The 13,181-nt window shown below is 44.3% G+C and overlaps 1 long non-coding RNA gene across 1 annotated transcript; it reads left to right on the forward strand.

The window, feature by feature from the left end:
* Positions 1–6,099: 6,099 nt before the first annotated feature.
* On the forward strand, positions 6,100–7,037 carry LOC124684480. Its single transcript, XR_006997042.1, has 3 exons — positions 6,100–6,280; positions 6,473–6,553; positions 6,649–7,037. It is a non-coding gene; the product is annotated as an uncharacterized LOC124684480 (long non-coding RNA).
* Positions 7,038–13,181: the final 6,144 nt, after the last annotated feature.

The following is a 13,181-nucleotide window of genomic DNA, read 5'->3' on the forward strand; positions in this document are numbered from 1 at the left end:
TCACCAAGTTCCGTACTCTTCTTTTTTTTTGAAGAGTTCAAAACGACACCCAAGACATTGGTTGTTGGTGCCAAATGTGGCACTACAGGTGGTAACACCTTTTCTACCATTTAAAGAATATAAGAATGATCAAGAGAAATGCACAAGGTCAGTAAATAACTCACTTGCATGTATACAACTGGGTATGACACTTCTTTGGCATACCTTCATATATGATAAAACTTGGTCTGACACTTCTTTGGCAAATCTTCAGATATGATATAACTTGGTCTGACACTTGGAATTTTAGAGGTTAGAATATGTATTAGTACTCTTATCTTTCTAGCTAATTTGTGTCCAAAGAAACGACAGATTAGTCCACACGTTGTGCTATTAGTATGCTAGCCCTCCCACCCCTTGAGTTTTCTCGTGGAAAGCACTTCGTTATACTCAGCCAACATAACATATACTATAACTCAGCATGAACCTGAAAGAAAGAAGCAAGGGGCTGCTATTATGATCCATCAAACATGCATATGAGATCTTAATATTGTTGAAATCACTCGTGTGAATAGAATATAGGAGAATTGGCCTAGAGCTGTACCTGGCAAATGGGGCTATCTCTGGTTCTAAAAAAATCAGTTTCTTTGACTGAAAGATGATAAATTCAAGACAATGCAGATATATGAGGACCGAAAAAATGATGCAATCGCAATACTCTTTTCATAGACAAGAATGATACAAGGTAGTCATCACATCGCATCTCCCTGATTATTCTTTCTGAAAAATAAATGACCCTCCCCAGTTAAGCAAAGGAAAAAAAGGTAACTGTTATGACGTGAATGGCAGACAAAGCCGACCTATTTTCACGTGCTCCAATATTGTTTGTTGAACTGTAACACTACTAATTATAGCATACTATTTTATATAGTGTTTTCAAATTTTGACGTTTAGTTTAGTTAAGTCTCTGACCAATTCTTTTTTACCTTGTTGTGTTAACCCTGGCCTCAATGCAGAAAATGCTATGTCCTTGTGAAATGATAGAACTGTATGGCATTTAGGAGACATGATGGTGCACACCATGAACTCAAATGTTCATAATCTACCTAAATGACCCCAGGACCACTTCAGGATCCCACTATACATATAGCCTATTACGGAAAAGGGATTGATAAACATGTGGATACATATACTTACTAAAACTCCGATGAATCTGCTCAAGGAAATGTATAACTGCACCAATTCTCGGAAATGTCACTTGATCCTGAAGTTATTATTTTGTAAACATCCTGTTGTACACAAGAAAAGGGAGAGTAGTCAAATGTATAGCCTGGGTTAATATAACTGCACCAATTCTAGTCGGAAAGTCCAAATAGATAGCTCATTGATAAGTTGTCGATCACAACACCAGTGATCGCATTATCACTCCACAACGAATAGCTGTGGATCACAACACCAGTGATCGCATTAGCAGTCCACACCGAATTTTCAACCCGGAAGTGTTAGTACCACATGTTCGGTAATCCGTGGAGGAGACAGAAAACATGCAGCAACCGACCGGCCTATTCCCCCCCCCCCCCACGAAGCCGTCAACAAGCAGGCATGACTAAACTCTCTAATTAAGTACGTATTTTTTTAGGAAATCACCGGGAAGAATCACCCCAAATGTTGGCATGAAACTCAGAAAATCCAAAACACATTACCCCCAAATGTTGGCATGAAACTAAGTTCTAATCTAGTATGAACGTGTAATTTAAAACAGTGTGAGCAGAGTACCTTGAGGAGCTTGTGCTTCATTCCCACCTTCATATGCGGATCCTTCCGAGATCATGCTCTTAACAACAACAAAAAAGTTCAACATTACACGATCCGACAGATGACGAAGATGAAGCTGAAGCTGAATTTGCAGGTAAAATCCTTGACGTGTATAAAAGGGCAGTGTACAGTAGTTGGTGGAAATGAGATATATTTATGTACCTACGCATAATGTGAGAATTCTATTGTCCAGCAGCAAAACGATATAAAGGCAAGATCACAACACATGCATGCATCTGGGCCTGCCGCTGTTGACAAGTACTACTGATGGAGATCATCCTCGTCCCATACTCTCCTCTGTTTAACAATCTTGAAGCAACTTCCCGTGCAGTGTTTGAATCAACATCAGTCTGGTTCTCATCGAGATTTGGTGATACATAATCAAAATGGGCTAATCTCAGAGGGGATCACAAATGCTTTTTGTTATCTCATTTAAACTTACCACTAATTATTTACATAAATCCAGTCTAATACATGAAGGAAAGATATATAAATTTAAAGAATTACACAAATCACGAAAGAGAGAAACCAAGAAACGAAGTAATAAAGCTAGACCTGTCCCTGAAAACGATAACTTTATGCCTCCGAGGAAACCACCATAAATTGCCACGGTGAGTTGGCTGGAAGCCTACAAACTAAGTTTTTTTAGAACAACAATCTTTACTGGGGTATAGATGAACAACACCACAAACCATTTCGAAATGATATAAATGGTGAACTGCACATCACTATCGAGAGGCAGTGAAAAGAACGTGTATAAGTGTGTAGGCTAGATAACATTTCCCAGATGAAAAACAGTGAAGAACCATCTAATTTTCTCAACCCAATCAGGCAATGTGGCAAAAGTATAGAATATCATCATATATTCTCTCGCACTCTGCTACAAATTTATTATCAATCAAATTACATATCTTTTTTTTTTGAAAGGAATACGGTAGGGGAAGCCCCTACAGTGATTTTTGTTTTTAAATAATAAGAACCCAAATTCGCGTCCCTGGGGATTTGAACCTGGGTGGCTGGGTTGTACATCCACTTCCCTAACCGAGTGAGCTAGGCTCACTTCTTCAAAGTACATATCTTGAATGGTGATCATACCATAGCTACCAATAATCCCAACTCATGATTTTACTTCGTTCATAAAATCAGAATATCTCTAAAAACACAACTATACTTGTCGACCTTCAACCTGAGAAGCTGTGTGAACTATCCATGATAGCAATGATCATAAATCTATTAGAAAGCATTTTACATCAAGTATAGCCGCAGTCAGAATATGACATAATGAATGGCGATCGTATAGCTACCAATAATGAACAGATAATGTTACTTCATAGATAAATTCAGAGTATCTCTATAGCACAACTGTACTTGTTAGGCTTCAACCTAACAAGCTGTTTGAACTATCCAAGATAGCAATGATCATAAATCTAGAAAGATATATGTACATTTGCTATAAGTAATATGAGATGGAATGTTTAAACAGAAATAACCATGGTGCTCCAATAAACAGTTTTTCCAGCAAACTGCACTGGTGGAAACTAAATACACAAAAACTTCTATGTTGCAGATACTGACAGTTAAGGCATGAACTTCTATCGCATCTACCAAATAATACACCCATAAAATTGAAACTATAGTCCACATGCCACCCCATAACAACAATAAATATGAATGCTCCAACAACATTGACATTGATGCCACTCCGAGGAACACCACTGCGTCAAATCAAAATCGACATTGACGCCACTCCGAGGTCATCAACCAAATAGAAATTGATCTAGCCAAATACTCCTTCTCCTTCCCATATTATTGATTTGGATAGCGATGGCTAGGCACACCACACACAACACAACTGCCCTCTGTATTCTGATGATTTGGTAAAGCAAATTCCGATAATCACCGGCCTCATCCGCTGAGTTTCAGCAGGAAACGCTTCGAACAGACAATTTGAAGGAGGCGAACTTATTCATACCTTCATAAGAAGAAGCCGCTGATGTCCTGGCCTGATCTGGAAGGAAGACGGATGCGGCGTCGATCTTCGGCCACGGCAAGAGGACGAATTGCAGCGTGGAGGAGGCCATCTCCCGAGCGCGTGCATGTTTCTCTTGCTGCCCACGAGCTCGACCTGCGACAGCACGATGGTGCGGTGAATCCGTGCGCCTAGTGGGAGATCGCATATGAAGGGCATACGCCGTGTTCGTCGCCGAGGAGGGACATCCGGAGCCAGGAGACCAGCCTGAGGCGCATGCGCGTGAGCCGTGCATCGAGCCCGAGCCCCACGGCTAGGGTTTCGCGGGCGCGTCCGCGTGGGTGCTGGAGAGCGCCACAACGACGAGGATCCCAAGGCGCGGGGACGTCGGAACCATGTGCCAGCGAGCCCGAGCTGATGCGGCTAGGGTTTTCCGCGGGGAGCCCAAGGGCCAAGGCGCGGCGACGCCGGAACCATGCCGGCGAGCCCAAGCTGATGCGGCTAGGGTTTGTCGCGGGTGTGCGCTGGGGCATAGAGAGGATGCGTCGGTGGGGATTCGGTGACGGAGGTGGCATCCAAGTTCTCGTGGGTGGCGGCGTGTAGATGGAAGGGAAGGCGAGCGACTTAGGGCGGCCCATGTTGACGCGGCCCACGTAGGCGCGGGCGGAATGGTAGCGCGACGAGAACGACGAAAGTTAGCTGTAGTGGGATGCAGGCAGAATAGGGAACGCATTCGTCCTTTTTAAGTAGTGTAGATTTGCCTAGGGTCCTCCAAATCGTAGAGCCGACCTGAAAGAGGAACGCACTTTTCCGTGTGGTTAATTAAAGAACACGGCAAAGGCCGTCTGAACCTTTGTCGTCAAAACCTTTGCCGTCAACACGGCAAAGTAAACTGACTTCACGGCCGGCTCGGTGCTAACGGAAAAATTATTTGCCGTGTGTTTTCTGCTAGCGCACGGCAAAGATTCAAATCTGTGACGTGTATTTTGTGCGTACATGGCAGTTAGCCCTGAACCTTTGTCGTGTGCATGACTAGTGAAGACACGGAACCTTCGTCGTGTGTCTTTCCAAATATCACGGCAAATGACCATTTGGTCGGCCAAGCGCATCACAGGTTCACAGTATGGTGCTACATGTCGCCTTTACCACTTGTAAATTGAGAACAAGCAAGTACGTATCCCCCTCACGCATGAAAGACCCAGTGTCGCACGATAAAGGACCTGGTCCGCAGCGCAAAAGACCTCTTTTTACTGTGCCGACGCATCTAAGGGTTATCAGCCGTTCAATCTGAGAACGAGCTCCGCGACGATCCGAACCGTTCGTTAGCGATGGCGCATCCTGAGACAAAAACCCCCGATGGAAACCCTAGCCGCCGCACCCCCCTTGCCCGCACTCTCATTTTCCATCCTCTCCCAGCTTGCCTTCTCCTACGGGGCTCTCTCGCGGCGGAACGAGGGCTGGGAGGCCGAGTCGTTCACTCCACCGCTGGGTCGAGGTAGTTATGCAAAGCGTACAGCCGAAGGGGACGTCGACGAAGGCGGGTAGCGGAAGGGTCTAGCAGGCGGCGAGGAGGAAAAGCTTGAAATCGGTGAGCCAGGCAGGAAGAAGCCGGAGATGGCGCGTGGGTGCACAACCTTGAAGGCGAGGGGGAGGTATGCGAGGACGGCGAGCACCGGGAGTAACGTGGCGAGGCCTCCCTCCTTCCCCCCATCTCATGCCACCTCTCCCCTCCTCACGGTGTCAATTTCCGGCCCATTCACCGTCTCGCCTTGCCCTCTCCGTCTCCGGCCTCGCGGGGGGACCACTGTAGATGACCGCTCGGCCTAGAGCATCAGCGCTACTTCTGGAGACATGGCTGCAGGATGGGAGCGCGATGGATCGGAGGGAGACAGAGCAGGCTGCATAGCCGACCTTACGGGGTAAGCACCCTCGACCTCATTTGCCCGCTTCGTGCGATGGGAAGAGAGACGCGACAATCGCCCCTATCCGCCTTGATTTGCTTCTTGTCTTTTGGCAGCAGATGATGCCTTGTAGGAGATCGCCACAATGAGCGGCGACCACGACAGCGACTGCGGAGCACCTCGCGCATCACTTTGCTTATGGGTGTGCTTCTCACGGGGACGAAGAAGAAACCCATGAAGAACACAAGCAGCGGTAGTACCATCAACGAGTAGAAAGGCCTGTCTTTTTTCTCCCTTCTCTCCCTATTTCTTGTGGAGTACGTGCTTGCCTTGATTGGATTGGGATCTGGCCATCATCGCGTTATATATTGTTCTTGATGTTGTTGCAGGTGGATTTAGTCACGGAAACAGAGGAGGACCTCATCTTTTGGCTGAGATGCGTGTTGGCTGGCTCGAATTGAGCAACTCCCCTCCTCCGAGAGTGCTGATTAACCGGATTGTTTCAGAATTTCAAGCAAGTACTTATATTTTGGCTCAGATGCATGTTGGCTGCCTAGAATTGAGCAACTACCCTCCTCCAAGAGTGCTAATTAACCGGATTGTTTCAGAATTTCAAGTAAGTACTTACCTTTTAGACCAAAGGATATGATTCAGAACTTGCCACATTCTTTGCGTGTACTCATAAATATATTTTTCTTGTGAACTTGATTGGGGATGCTCTGGTCAGGGCATCTCACTATGAACATCCTCGCCATAATAAGTTTCAGTGATAGGTGCATGTGATTTTGATTTGTTTTGCCTAACGCAGATGAGAATTATCACATGACAAACTATGCTTTCGACAAGTTTGTCTCCATCATCACGCAGATGGAGACCTTGCAAGAGCTCGGTATGGTCACGTTTATTTTTCACTATCAGAGATGTAGTCAATGATTTGTCGGTAAGAAAAATAATAACCTTTGTTTGTTATTCTGTCTAAATCAGCTGGTGCAGTTAAAAGTCAATCTCTGAGAAGTAAAACAAATGGAGATTTCAGTATCTAATGGATCAATATATATTATTCATGTTTCATGAAATCAACATAGCTTTATTTTTCAAATTGTATGAGGTTGTCCATTTGTATCTTGTGAAACAAACAGTGTCCAGTTAAAATTCCCATATATGTTTGTCCTTTGCAATTCTCTTGTTCTTATTTTTATGCAATTAGTACATCCATTTCATAAAATCAGAAGGTCCACACTATCTAGGCCCGTGTTCACTGTCATCTGCCATGTATGTAATTTGGGTTGGATCTATGGCACTTGCTTACAGAATTTTTTCATGAGATCTGGAAAATCCTATGCTTCTGATTATACCGAGCGATGTAGTTAATGTGTTGGCTTTATTTTTTTTGCTATAACTGGAAACCTGAAACTCCAAATTGTTACAATATAGCTTTGTTTGAATTCCCGAAAAAGAGAAAACATCAGTATATTATTTATGCCGATCAAATTCAGTCTTGTTCCTTTAAATGTGGTTTGATTGATTCTTTTTTCACTATATATCGTGAAGAATATGTTCACATTTTTCATTTGTTCTCTATTAATAAAGCCGCCAACTCACCAGCACTGGAGAGAAAAAAATGACGATGAAGGTTATAGACGAAGAGTTTATTGCCTTTCCCCTATCTGTTTCCAATGATAAAGTTGATATATCACTGTTCTTATGATTATCCTACCCTCACATTTGTGTGAGCTTCTGGTTCAGTTTGAAATACGCAGTGCATAAATTAAGATTATGCATCTGATGTTTTGGGTGGATAAACTATTCTCGGAACAGATTTTGTACTTTCTATTTTCGCAGACAACTTAGAGTGACTCTTTTCTTGCAGATGATTCCTTGCTAGACAACAAACTATCTTACTGTTAGTGTACCAATTTTAGGAGTTATTATCATACTTTTTAATTTCCTATTTTTACAGAAATGTGTTTCCTTGCTTTTTTGTTTTGGCATTGCATATATTATGAGCTTTTGTACTAGGTATCGAGTCCAATTTGTAAAGAGCACAATGGCGTTATGCCATTTTGTTAATACCATCTGGTGAACAATGGTAGCTGGAATTTGCATATGAAACTGTGAGTGCTCTGGTGGCCCTTCTCATTTTAAATTAGAATTGGGTTGCAAAATTTTGTACACTTAAGGCATTTGAGCTTATAGTTTACAAGCCACATTGATACAACTACGGGCACTACTCAAACTTTTCTTTTGGTAGCATGATAGATTCTTGACGTAGTCCTGATGGCGTCCTCTTGAGTGGTCGTTACTGCTAGAGGTTGGCATGAAAAAATACATGGCAGCACTGTTGAAATATTGGGCCCACTTTTAGTGGCCCAAATTAGATTTCAGTTTTTCCTATAAATCTCAAAGCCCACATAGTGGCAGCCTTGTGAGTTTGAGCCCAAGTTGGTGGCAGCTCACTAAGGAGTGGCAAGAGGTGGGAAGTTTAGTCCCACATGGAAAGTTGGGAGGAAGTTAGACCACCTTATAAGGTGGGTTGTTCCACCACTAGTAAGTGAGTGAGAAGAGGAGTGCTACACGAGCGCTCCTCCTCCTCCTCGCTCGCTCGTCTCGACACGACACGACACGACACGTCACGACGCGCGCCGCGCTCGTGGTGAGTGGATTGAGCCTCGAGCCGAGACTTTCCTTACTTTTTGCAGCTCAGAAAAACGAACAGAGTCCTAGACGGACGCGTCGCAGTTAGTCGGTTCGGGTCGCTCCCGGATCGTGGGCTATCTGTAACCGACTCGAAACGTTCGTGCGACGTAGGTTTCCCGAGCCTATATAATCTCCTGCCCGGCTACCGCAGAAACACATCCAATACACGAGTTAGGGTTTCCACCTCTCTCTGCTTGAGCCGCCATCGTAGTCTACTCCATCCCGCGAGCCGACGTGCATCGGCGAACGGGAGAGCAGGTCTCCGGAACCGATCGTCCTTGCGATCCCGTACGGGAGAGGGCGAATTAGGTTTTTGGGAAGCGCTCCGCGCGACCGCTCAAGCTCTTCATCACGGGTCGCCTTCCGTCCAAGTCGGGCGGTGCTGCCTACCGTCGTCTTCAACGCCGTCTACTTCGACCCGTCGTCCCCGTCGTCAACAACGTTGTCATCAACAATGTTACTGCTGCGACATCGTCTGCTACACCTCCACCGCCACCACCACCAGATCGGTACGTGCGACATATCTTGATCTGTTTAGCGATGGATGCTTTACCGTTTGCGCTGCTGCTACTCATGTTGATTAATGCATCTAGTATGTTCGAGTTTCACATGTTAGTAGTTGCTGTCATCATGTTTTATATTCTGGAATTAATCATGGAAATTGTGCCTAATTATCCAACAATCCAAAAACCTAATTGTAGGCAATTTCCTGAGTTAACAATGGCTGGTTTTTCCGATGCACCGAGGCCGGATAAGTTTACCGGTGTGCACTTTAAGAGGTGGCAGTATAAGGCCATGCTCCGGCTTACTCATCCGAAAGTGTTCGAAGTTACCGATGGTTTACCCGAAGGAACTATATCTGACCAAGATCAGAACAAGTTCAAGGAAAACAATACTCTCTTCGTCGGATGCGTTCTAAGTATTCTTGCTGATCGTCCGTGTGATGTGTACATGCACTTAACGGATGGTAAAGAGCTCCGGGATGCACCGAATGCTAAATTCGGTGCAACCGATGCAGTGCAGTGAACCGTACATCATGGAGAGCTTCCATGACATCGGGATGGTTAACAACCGTTCGTAGTCGAACAAGCTCATGAGATACGAGTGCATTGCGAAAGAGCTTGAACTCCTTAAGTGTGCCTTACCCGACAAGTTTGTGGCTGGATGCATCATCGCTAAGTTGCCCCCTTCATGGAGGAACTTTGCCACAACTCTCAAACACAAGAGACAAGGAGATATCGGTTGAAAATCTGATAGCATCTCTTGATGTTGAGGAGAAAGCTCGGGCTAAGGATAATACCGAGAAAGGAGAGGGTCAGTCTAGCGCCAACATGGTGCGGAAGAAACCCTACAACGAAGAACAAAGGGAATAACAAGCCCTCCTTCAATAAGCCTATGAAGACTACAACCTTCAAGAAGAAGAAGATGATAAACAAAGCAGATCCGAGCTGCTTTACGTGTGGAGAGACTGGCCACTTTTCTAAGGACTCGTCCGGAGAGGGCAGACCGCAAGAAAAAGGCAAGGCAAGTCAACACGGTGACCGCTAGCAATGCTGATGGGTACGGTAATCTCTTTACTCGTTCTTTTCGGTATTTCAATCTCCATGTTGGTGGATTGATACAGATGCTAATGTTCATGTGTGTGCTGACATCTCCATGTTCACTTCTTACCAGGTCGCCCGGGATTCTTCCGTCTTGATGGGGAATGGGTCACATGCTTCGTTCGTGGTGTTGGCACGGTAGATCTGAAGTTCACTTCGGGGAAGATCGTGCAGCGGAGGAACGTGCAGCATGTCCCTACTATGAACAAGAATCTCGTTAGCGGCTCCCTTCTATGCAGAGATGGGTTTAAGGTTGTTTTAGAGTCGAATAAAGTAGTTGTTTCCAAGTTTGGACAATTTATTGGTAAAGGCTATGAGTGCGGAGGCTTGTTCCGCTTTTCGCTTTCCGATTTCAAGTAATAAGTCCGTGAACCATATTTGTGGCAATGTTAGTGATGATACCAAGTGTTTGGCATTCTCGTTTATGTCACATTAATTTTGGTTTAATGTCTCGGCTATCCAGTTTAAGTTTAATTCCAAATTTCACCATTGCCAAAGGTTCAAAGTGCCATAGTTGTGTGCAATCAAAGCAACCTCGGAAGCCTCACAAGGCGGCCGAGGAGAGAAACTTGGCACCTCTAGAACTCATACATTCTGATCTATGCGAGATGAATGGTGTGTTGACAAAAGGTGGAAAGAGATATTTCATGACATTGATTGATGATGCGACTAGATTTTGCTATGTTTATTTGTTGCGAACTAAAGATGAAGCTTTAGACTACTTTAAAATTTATAAGGCCGAAGTTGAAAATCAACTAGAGAGAAAGATCAAGCGTCTTAGGTCGGATCGTGGTGGTGAATATTTTCCTAAAATCTTTGATGAATTCTGTGAGGAACATGGCATTATTCATGAGAGGACGCCTCCCTATTCGCCCCAATCAAACGGGGTTGCCGAGAGGAAAAACCGCACGCAAACCATCACTTTCGTATTTGCGCACATGGGGATGTTTGGCGAAAGTCAATATTCCAATCACCAAGAAGCGCAAACTCGGACCAAAGACAGTGGATTGTATCTTTCTAGGTTATGCTCCGCGGAGTGTAGGATATAGATTTTTAGTAGTTCAATCCGAGGTACCTGATATGCATGTTGATACTATTATGGAATCTCGTGATGCAACATTTTTTGAGAATATGTTTCCTATGAAAGATATGCATAGCATTGCTAGAATTTCTACTAAGATAATTCCTGAGTCTAGTACATCTAATGAGTACTTTGAACAATCACATGAGATTGTTACTGAGAAGGATGACAATGAAGCTCCTAAACGGAGCAAGAGACGAAGGATTGAAAAATCCTTTGGTGATGATTTCATTGTGTACCTTGTGGATGATACTCCCACGTCCATTGCAGAGGCATATGCATCTCCAGATGCAGATGACTGGAAAGAAGCTGTCCATAACGAGATGGACTCGATTCTTTCTAATGGAACTTGGGAGCTATCAGAACGACCCCATGGATGCAAGCCTGTGGGCTGCAAATGGGTGTTCAAGAAGAAGCTAAGACCTGATGGTACTATTGAGAAGTACAAGGCGCGGCTTGTAGCTAAAGGCTACACACAGAGAGAAGGCGAAGATTACTTCGACACCTATTCACTCTGTCGCTAGACTTACCACCATTCGAGTACTACCGTCCATGGCTGCCTCCTATGGTCTTATCGTTCATCAAATGGACGTAAAGACAGCTTTTCTTAATGGAGAGTTGGAAGAGGAAATCTATATGGATCAGCCTCGATAGGTTCGTAGTAAAAGGTGAAGAAAGAAAGGTGTGCAAGTTGCTGAAATCTTTATATGGCCCGAAACAAGCACCTAAGCAATGGCATGAGAAGTTTGACAGAACTTTGACTTCTGTAGGCTTTGTTGTCAATGAGGCTGACAAGTGTGTTTACTATCGCCATGGTGGGGGCGAAGGCGTTATACTATGTTTGTATGTGGATGATATTCTGATATTTGGTACAAACATGAAAGTAATACACGAGGTCAAGTCTTTCTTGTCAAAGAGCTTTGATATGAAAGATCTGGGAGAAGCTGATGTGATTCTGAACATCAAGCTGATTAAGAACGAGAGTGGGATTACTCTAACGCAATCCCATTATGTTGAGAAGATCTTGAGCCGGTTCGGCTATATTGATAGCAAGCCTTCTTCAACACCTTATGATCCCAGTGTGACACTACGCAAGAACCGGAGGATTGCCATAGATCAATTGAGATATTCTCAGATCGTTGGCTCACTCATGTACTTAGCGAGCGCGACTAGACCCGACATCTCTTTTGCCGTTAGCAAGTTGAGTAGGTTCATGTCAAACCCGGGTACTGATCATTGGCATGTACTTGATAGGGTCATGCGCTACCTATGTGGTACAATGAGTTATGGGATTCACTATTCAGGGCACCCGGCTGTGCTTGAAGGATATAGTGATTCAAATTGGATCTCGTATGTAGCTGATCCGTACGCCACAAGTGGGTATGTATTTACCTTTGGAGGTGGCGCAGTTGTCATGGAGATCTTGTAAGCAAACCATATTGACGAGGTCAACTATGGAAGCAGTAACTTACTCCTTTAGACACAACCACCGTTGAATCGGAATGGTTGCGTGAGCTCTTGATGGACTTGCCCGTGGTTGAAAAACCTGTTCCGGCAATCCTTCTGAATTGTGACAATCAAACCGTAATTGTCAAAGTGAACAATTCTAAGGATAACGCGAAGTCATCAAGACACGTCAAGAGACGTTTGAAGTCTCGTCAGAAATTGCGAAACTCCGGAGTAATAACTGTTACATATATTCAAACAGACAAAAACCTGGCAGATCCCTTTACAAAGGGACTATCACGTAATGTGATAGAGAGTGCATCGAGGGAGATGGGTTTGAGACCCGTTGATGTTACGCCATAGTGGTAACCCAACCTTTGTGATCGGAGATCCCGTGAATTAGGACCTGGAAAGAACAAACTAGTGGTTTAATTGAGGAGAGTATTATGTAACCCTCTCTATGTGAAGATGCACAACTCTCAGTTGCGGTAAGGCAGGTTGGCAACAAGCCTTAATGTGTTTATGTTGGCTATTTTAGCAAAGATGCTGTCCTACAGAGCATTCTTGAAATAACACACCTATATGAGTCCGATTGTTAAACGTCGCAATCTATGAGATTTGGGTGATCTCTAGTAAACTCATGAAGAGACCATGAAGTATGACGCATATGCTTCACCCACGGGGTAGGCTAC

Source organism: Lolium rigidum, chromosome 1 (genome assembly GCF_022539505.1).
Source record: "Lolium rigidum isolate FL_2022 chromosome 1, APGP_CSIRO_Lrig_0.1, whole genome shotgun sequence".
In the NCBI taxonomy this organism is placed as follows: domain Eukaryota; kingdom Viridiplantae; phylum Streptophyta; class Magnoliopsida; order Poales; family Poaceae; genus Lolium; species Lolium rigidum.